Source organism: Dermacentor albipictus, chromosome 2, assembly GCF_038994185.2.
Source record: "Dermacentor albipictus isolate Rhodes 1998 colony chromosome 2, USDA_Dalb.pri_finalv2, whole genome shotgun sequence".
Lineage (NCBI taxonomy): Eukaryota > Metazoa > Arthropoda > Arachnida > Ixodida > Ixodidae > Dermacentor > Dermacentor albipictus.
Genome location: NC_091822.1, coordinates 109,455,204 through 109,464,186, shown reverse-complemented (window position 1 = coordinate 109,464,186; position 8,983 = coordinate 109,455,204). Strand labels below are relative to the sequence as shown.

At 50.6% G+C, this 8,983-nt stretch overlaps 1 non-coding gene across 1 annotated transcript; it reads right to left on the bottom strand.

The window, feature by feature from the left end:
- Positions 1 to 8,352: 8,352 nt before the first annotated feature.
- Positions 8,353 to 8,425, bottom strand: TRNAS-CGA (transfer RNA serine (anticodon CGA)). Its single transcript has one exon. It is a non-coding gene; the product is annotated as a tRNA-Ser (tRNA).
- Between the last annotated feature and the right edge of the window lie 558 nt (positions 8,426 to 8,983).

Here is an 8,983-nt window from a genome sequence, read left to right as displayed (position 1 = left end):
GTGTCCTCTTTCTCCTTGGGACTGCGCCGGGTGCGTACATGCTTCATCTCGTCCGCCGACACCTTTGTGGCCAGGACTGAGCTCATGCACGGTGCCTTTGCCCGTGCGAGGAGCACGTACCTCGTGTTAGTCCTGCCGACGCCAAGGCATCAAGAGCCCACAGGCTGTAAGGAGTCGTCAAATCAGCACAGTTGTGACAAATGTATTTTAAATGTTTAGCAGCTGACCCGGCCATGACCGCTGGCATCGCATAACAAGCTGCTAAATGTGCACGTGTAGCACGATTTACGAAACAAACATTTCTCAAAATAATCATGACAGAAGCTGGCTTACTTCATTTTCTTCATAGCTACGATCCATTTCCTTCGCCGTTCTAGTTCTTAAGGCGTGCCAGGAAACATATACCAATTTATCCCAGGCTGGCCTTCGCGGCTGAGAGTCTCTTACGCAGCAGTGTGGCCGGTTCCACTTGTTCTTTTTCGCAGCTGATTAATTTCAACGCTTGCCCATGAAGCGCATGCCATTGCACTGTCGCAATACGTATGGTATCTTATGGTAAAACTTTATTCTGGCTTTTTGGATGGCAAGACGTTTGGATGTCAGATGACTCAAGGTCGACAGGCTACCACTCTGCTGTATTCGGCTGCAAAAATAAATTTCGGAAGCAAGCGTGGAGTGCATATTCAGCCGCGGCGACTTCGAGGACACCACCGCTGCGATAGCAGAGAAGCGTCTGCTTTGCATTGCGAGCATAAACAGAAAGGACTTGATGAAATCGCACGTCTGTTCGGAATCTTTTGTTCCCAGTGAGCGCACGGCGACGAGCACGGAACCCGGCACCCATGATCAAGCTTGGATACGAAAGAAAGGCGCGCATTCGAGTCAACTATTGCGAATGGATGAAGCTAACTTCGTGGACGCACATTAAACTTGTTCAGTTCAAACGTGTTGTAAGATTATTATGCTTAATTGGCAACCAACGTTCTGGTGGAAGTTGACCGATGACGTATTATGAAAACAGTACGTGACTAAGAAATGAAGGTGTGTTCTTTTCCCTTCTGTAACCAAAGCCATGCCTATACCATGTGCCGGCGGCCCTAGTTCACACGGGCTCTCCCGTGCTTCTGAAGCTCGCCGGCAAGCTGTCGACTCCGCTCATCGTGCGCGGTAATACTGCGCAATGTTGTTGTTTGTTCCTTTGAAAATGCCGCAGAAAATAAAGTTGCTTTCGCATAGAGTAGCTGCTCGTTTTTCAGCTCTCTCGAGTAGGCGAGGTGCCCTTGCACGCGCAGGCACCATTCGAGACCTAAGAGTGCGCATAATCAACGCGTGCGAGTGTCTGGTAGATCGTGACATATTCGCAGCCACTGTCATCAGCTCACTTTATCCATGTTAACAGCCCTTTCGACCGAGTTATATTACAGTTCTTTATTTGTAAAGCTTGACGCTCGGATGCCAGATAAACAATCTTCGGAACATCGCACCGCGAAAATTTCAGCAGCACGAAAGCTAGCAAAACATGCTTCGTCGGATCCTATATTCGGATGTACAGGCGCGGGTTGCCGCGCTCCTCGGAGCGCCACGACGGCCGCCGCGCGAAGTATTGCGGCGCAAGCGCACTCAGTGCCAGAAGCGGAGTTAGCTGCGCTATGGTCCCTCTAGCCACCATAGCTGCGCGTCGTCCGCTACGGCTCCTCCCACTTCGCCGCGAAACCTAGATTGCGCGCGCGCTTTGGAGTACACAAACCCTAGCAATAGTGCGTCAAGAGGTTGTATTCTTAATCAGTTATCAAAGCACGCAGGCATGCTGCACACCTAAAATTTTAACTGAGCCTTTTATTTTTAAAAGGTCCCTTTTGTCACGGAGGGCCGATTTCAGAATTCGCTTGCTAAGGAAGTAAGAAATCACATGACAAAGGAGGCATATTTATAAATCTCAGCTTCAGATTTATTATATGGTAAACACGAAGAAGCCCAGACCATTGCTGCAGAGGAAGCTTAGATGAAGGTCTCCTTCCTTTCGAGCACCATGGCTAGTCTTGTACCAGACGTGGCGAAGTGGGAGGAACCGTAGCAGACGACGCGCAGCTAACTCCGCCTCTGGCGCTGATTGCGTTTGCGCCGCAATACTTCTCGCGGCGCCCGCTTGGTGGTGCGAGGAGCGCGGCCACGTTCGCCGCGTGGCCGCGCCTGTACGCTTGCGTGGCACACCTCATGGCACATGGACACACCTCTGATTGTTGTCACCCGAGTGATGCCTTATTAAAATTCCAAGGTTAGACATACAACAATAACACATTACATGTATACGTCACGTATCGACAATATACTTGACTCGCCTCCTATTCCTATTGTGGGCAGAGCTGCGGGAATGCCTGTAAGCCCGTCGCCGTTCGATATTGCGACTATATCGAAGCTAAAAGCTTAGTGGTGACCCGCTAAGAAGTTTCCGAATCCAAACAGCTTGTTGGCACCTCTCGGGAAAGCGCGAAAACTTGCCACTAGTCGGGAGGGGCACACCTGTCCCCGAACCGTTAGGTACACCTATGACAAGCATGGTGTCACGCACGTACAGGCAAACATATCTCACTCGATGACCACGAGCACCCGCTGTCACAACGCTGACGTGATGAAGACTGCCGGCAGTGAGAAGCGAACGCTTCGTGCTGCCCCAGTTTCACCGCGAGAATACCTTTCCCGACCAAATAAGTGAAATCAGACTTGAAAGTTCTGGGAAGCTCAATTGCTGTAATGAGGTTTGATTCCACTGTAGACAGACAAGGTATACAGAATTAATGTCTAGAGCAAGACTTGAAAGACTACTGCGGACTTGCAGAGGTTGGAAAATTTACGAACTGTTACCGCGTAGAATGTGTGTTCTATATAAATACCAGTGATGAGTGCGCTGAAGAACCGATGTGGCCGAGACTCCATGTGCTGGTGGAGAGGCCAGACACCATTATCAGTGCTTCAGACAGCTTTCTGTAGACCCGAGTGATCTTGGTTGGGACTCTAAGCGCATATATCCCCGGTTTCAAAAGTGGAGGGGGTAAATGACCTACTCCCCCCGTCCTGTGAGAGGGGGGGGGGGGGCAAGTGCCCCCTTGCCCCGCCCCCCTCCGGTAGATACGCCTATGAATGGTTGCGGGTTCGCGTCCATTGTGAACATACCGGAAAACGTCCCATTTAGTGTGCTTAATGTTTCGCTTACTTCGCTTGTAACCTCTGAAGGGTACCGTAATGGAGAGAATGTAATGATCGCTCTCAATGTTTAGTTTGGAATTCTCCCAGATGGCATTGTCCATGTTCCTGGTATAAGTCAAATCAGGCGAGGTGTTTTGACTCGCGCTATTGCCTATGCGGGTTGGTCTTTCGGGGTTAACCAGAAGAGTAAAACCGAGGTCTTGAGCGGTCTCCCAGAGTTTATAGTGCCTTTCTTTTGACATTTTTGATAGCCCCAGGCCGAATGCTGTGCATTTAAATCTCCGAGCAGCACGAATAGTACATGCTTTGTAGCTTTATGTGCTTTGCCTATTAGTGTAGCTATTGCTAGGAGGGCTATATCCCTAGGAGAGCTATAAACGTTCAGAATGTAGAGCATTTGGTCGGATCGTCGTTTTGGCAGGATTTCAACGAAGGCGTATGACACCGCCGTGAATTCTAGGTTTAACTGGTTGGCGGTCAGATTTCTGGTCACCACGATCGCCGTGGCCGGAGAGATGCCTGGAGCGGTAAATTCGTTATAAGCCACAAAACCCGATAGTTTCGCCGCTGTACCAGTTTCCTGGAGGGCAACTATGTCAAATTTGGTTTGGTGGTTTTGAAGCGTGTATTCCAGATACCTGCGTTTACGGCGCAAACCTCTGCAATATTCCACTGCAAGATTACGATTGGCGCGTTGGCCATCACGCTTGTTTGTGCGGTTCCATGCACGGTGAAGCCATGCTGGGTGTTCTTGTGAGCACTCCGGCTGCGCGTTGAGCCACAGAGTTGCGCAGAATGTTTGGTTTTGGCGTTGGCGCAGGCGGCGTTACCACCTGAGGCTGATGGTGAGGCTGGGATTGGGGTTGTGCCGCGGTTAATCCAATGTGGGACATAACCGCAGTCACGGCGGAGCTAAGAGCGGCAATGCTCTTCCTCGGCTGTTCGTTTTGGGCGGCTTGCTCAGCAACCGTGCTCTCGATCACGCGTCCTAGTTTTGAAATTTGGGAGTCCGGCGCGGCGGCGCTCTCTGCGGGTACTGCCGTGGGACCTTCCGGCTTCCGTTTAGTGCGGCGCGCACCATCTAGCTCCGTGTCGCATTCTGCATCCGCTCCACGCCTACACAAGCCACGATCTCGCTCGCGTTTTTTTGTGCTGGGGTCGTTACTAGGCGTATGTCCGCTTTCTAATCGTCGAATTTTGTTATTAGCCGCAGCTAATTGTTGTCGGGGTAATTTCATTTGCTCCGCCAGCTCCCTTACCTGCGGGTTTTGGGGTAGCTTGTTCCCATGCGACCTGTGTGCTCTTGGAGCTCGAGCGGTCTCCAGGTGACCGGGACGCCGACCGGTCCCTCCCGCTCGCGCTCTGGCCGCGAAGTGGTGGAAAGGATTCGGTACGGCTCTGTTTGCTCACATGACACCGCTCCTGTGGTCTGGACGTACTCGTCGACGCCTTCGTGCCCTTTTCGGCTCCTCCCCGTGGCGACAGCGAGGTGTTGTCTGGCTTGGCGGGCTGCTTTTTTAGGATAAACCGATATTCGCAACTCCCGCTGCCGGTCGGGTGGCTTCCGCCGCATACTACGCAGTAGGTAGAGCAGGCTGGTTTTTCACCGTTGGGTGGCGAAGGGTGTTGTTCGCCGCACCGCCGGCATCTCGGTTCTGTCGGTCGGGGTTGAGGGCACACGTCTGCTCGGTGCCCCAGCTTCCAACAGCTGAAGCAGGCCTCCGGCCGTTCTCGGAACGGACAGACTTCAAACGTGAAAGCCAGGTAACGTACGAATTTCGGGAGCTTGACTCCGGTGAAGGTGATCACGAAGTGGCAAGTCACGCCCATTCTCCGCGCGTTCACAATCGGCAGGTCGGGACTTCTGTTGCGAAGCTCGGTGTAGATCGCTTGGTCCGTTTCGTAGCTGTACGCCCTGTACGCCACCCCTCGCACCGAGTTGTCGGGCGCCGGAATGTATGTTGTCACACGCGCATCAAGCTTCTGCTGTGAGTTCTGCAGCTTTGTGATATTGCAGTAAGCCTCGGCCTGTTGCCGGTTTTGGGTGCTGACCGTGATCGTGTTGGTGGTGTGGATCCTCACCTGTAGTCAGTAGGGAGGGCTTGGCGAACGTCGAGGTTGGCGGCGGCGCATACCGCGTCCGCGAGTACAGCTGGCCCCACTTCGGTCAGGTTGGCGGCACCTTTCGGTCGCCGAAAGACCACCTTGTAATCGTCCACTGGTAAGCGTGGCCTTGGTCGACGGCGCACGATCGGAGGCGGGCGGGCCCGTCGTCGCGGCATCGGTCTAGGCTCACCCATTTGGCGAGGCTTCTCCGTAGGCGGGCCTCGATGCGGCTCCGGTCCGGTGTCCATATCTCTGGTGCATGTCCAGGGCCGTCTTCCAAGTCCCGTCGGACAGCTCGGCTGGGCCAATGGTTTCGCCTTCTACCGCGTACTCCACGGTTGGTCTCCCTGAGGCAACAAATTTGCGTTTGTTTGTTATTTGGTAGACGACAAAAGACTAATTTTCCCGGCACTGTTGGTTCTTAAAGACTGGAACTTTTCTGGTTGAGCCCGAGTTCACTGGAGCCCATTTTTGAGCCGCTGCGGCCGCATTTTGATGAAATATGAGGAGGCGATGAAAATGAAATAGGCGAGGAGGAACGTAGCCTCGAACCAGCGCGCTGCACCGCCACGGGTATGTGCGGATCCCGTTTTCTCTCGGCGACAGCTTGGCGATTAATAATCTGGACACGTTTAGAGAAACATTAAAAAAATTGATTCCGTAGTTATGCGCACACGTTTCATTTGTACCATGTCACTTGACTGTCATTCTGTGGACAGCATGTCACTTGACATGCACTTGCAGTTCTTTGCAGGAATTGGATGAGCCATGCGCGTTTCTGATCGTCCAGAGTGTTTTTGTTGTTCTTCGTTTGCTTGATGTTGTTCGGCGTATTTCGATTCAACTTTTTTTCAATTGTTTGATTTGTTGTTAGCTATGTTTTTTGCTCCTGTTTTCGACATGTTGTTTCTCTTACCCCCCTCACGCAATACTCCAGTTGGAGCCTGTGAGGTATGTGTATAAATAAATAAAGGTAGCGGTATAATTGCGAATTAGTGCGATCCTAACGTGTTCTGTCTGCGATTTCTGCGATGTCAGATGACTCAAGGTCGACCGGCTACCACTCTGGTGTATTCGGCTGCAAGAATAAATTTCGGACGCAAGCGTGGAGTGCATATTCAGCCGCGGCGACTTCGAGGACACCGCTGCTGCGATAGCAGAGAAGCGTCTGCTTTGTATTGCGAGCATAAACAGAAAGGACTTGATGAAATCGCGCGTCTGTTCGGAATCTTTTGTTCCCAGTGAGCGCACGACGACGAACACGGAACTCGGCACCCATGATCAAGCTGGGTTATGAAATAAAGGCGAGCATTCGAGTCGGTCAACTATTGCGAATGGATGAAGCTAACTTCGTGGACGCACATTAAACTTATTCTGTTCAAACGTGTTGCAAGATTATGATGCTTGGCAACCAATGTTCTGGTGGAAGTTGACCGATGACGTATTATGAAAACAGTACGTGACTAAGAAATGAAGGTGTGCTGTTTTCCATTCTGTGACCAAAGCCATGCCTACCGTGTGCCGGACGGCTCTAGTTCAGACGGGCTCTCCCGAGCTTCCGAAGCTCGCCGGCGAGCTGTCGAGTTCGCTCATCGTGCGCGGTGTTACTGCAGAAAATAAAGTTGCTGTCGCAAAGAGTAGCTGTTCGATTTTCAGCTCTCTCGAGTACGCGAGAGAGCTTGCACGCGCAGGCACCATTCGAGACCTATGAGTGCGCATAATCAACGCGTGCGAGTGTCTGGTAGATCGTGACATATTCGCAGCCACTGTCATCAGCTCACTTTATCCATGTTAACAGCCCTTTCGATCGAGTTATATTACAGTTATTTATGTTGTAAAGCTTGATGCCCGGATGCCAGATAAACAATCTTCAGAAAAGCGTACCGCGAAAATTTTAGGAGCACGAAACAGCTGTGAAGACGTACTTCCTCTTAGCTTCGCTAAGAGCATCGTACATCTTGGATTCGCATGTACGCTTGTGCGGCACACCGCATGGCACTCGGAGACACCTCTGATTGTCGTCACCTGAGTGATACCTCATTCGAATTCCAAGGCTAGACACACAACAATAACACGTTACGTGCATACGTCACGTGTCGACAATGCTTAGACTTGACTCGCCTCCTGTTCTATACTGTGGGCAGAGCTGCGGGTGCGCCTCTAAGCCCGTCACCGCTCGATATTGCGGCTATATCGAAGTTTAGCGACGACACGCTAAGAAGTTTCCCAATCCAAACGGCCTGCTGGCACCTCTCGCGAAGGCGAGAAAACTTGCCACTCGTCGTCGCCGGCACGTTCGCCGCGCACCCTCCAGCGCAATCGCAAAATGGCGGCGCCCTCAATAAAAGGGTCTGTAGTTTTTTTTATTATTTTTTGCTTTGTTTTTCTTCTTCTTCTTTTTTTTTTTTTTTTTTGAAGGAGCCATTGGCTCCGCCTCGGCAAGCATGTAGTATGGACCACCGTTACTAGTATGAACCATGTAGTACGTCACGGCTCGCGAGCATGCCAGTGTTGCTCGACTGTTATGCCCATTCGCGTCTAATATAAAAAAATAAAAATCAATTACAAATTACCTGCTGGCTCAAATGCCCTAAAATTTTGCCAACGTGTTTTTTAACGCACAATGATTACCCCAATAGGAGTTTTAGGTTAGGGGACGCAAGCGACTGGCGTACGCAACAACCAGTACCGTGGCCCCTGGTGGCTGTGCTAGAACTCTATGGTTGTGGTAGCTAGTGTTGTAGCGGGTGCAGTGATGCCAACCCTAGGAATTTATCCCTAGATCTAGAGATTTTTTCTTTGCTTTAGGGATCTAGCGTCTTTTTGTGAAATCTAGGGATTTTAAGAGTCCGTATAATTGTTACTTTAAGCGGCCTCAAGGCAGACGTATCTGATTATATTGCCTTCTAAACACAAAATACTATATCATGAGAAGCCAACAATCACTGACACCAAGGACAACATAGTGGAATTACTTGTGCTTAACAAATGTAATGAAGAAACGATAAATTAATGGAAGTTAAAGTGGATGAAAAAACAACTTGCCGCAGGTGGGAACCGAACCCACAACCTTCGCATTTCGCGTGCGATGCTCTACCAATTGAGCTACCGCGGCGCTGTTTCCCCATCCACTTTCTTGGGTATGTATGTGTACTAGTAAAACCCTGGGAGTGTTAGCCAGCGCCATCACTCACAGACCTTGGCAGCGGACGTGGAACGTCCTTGTTGCCGCAGGCGTCACGAGAACGTGATCTTTTTGGGTGAAGGCAACTGGTCAATAAACCCACATATGCTACCTGAAGGCATCAATGTTGCCGGATTCGTTGATGCTCTACAACTAGCAACATTAAATTTTGGGGGATGTCAGTTTCTCGTGATATCATTTCTTAGTCGCTCCAACTACTGTTTGACAATCTTTGATTGAGACTTTGATAAATAAAGAACTGTGCGGTGAGGGACGCCATTTCACCGCTTCTGAGTGTTCTATTTGAGGTGAGAAGGGGACTTTAACGAAGTCCAACATGTTCGTTTTTCTGTGCGCATCATAAAAAGACTGTTAATGTTGTCTGAATAAAATACCTTGATGTGATGACGGGGCTTAGCAGACAATGTCCAACTCTTTCAACTTGGGACCATTCTTTTGTTAAAGGGCTGCATGGGTTCTTTGCGCGTG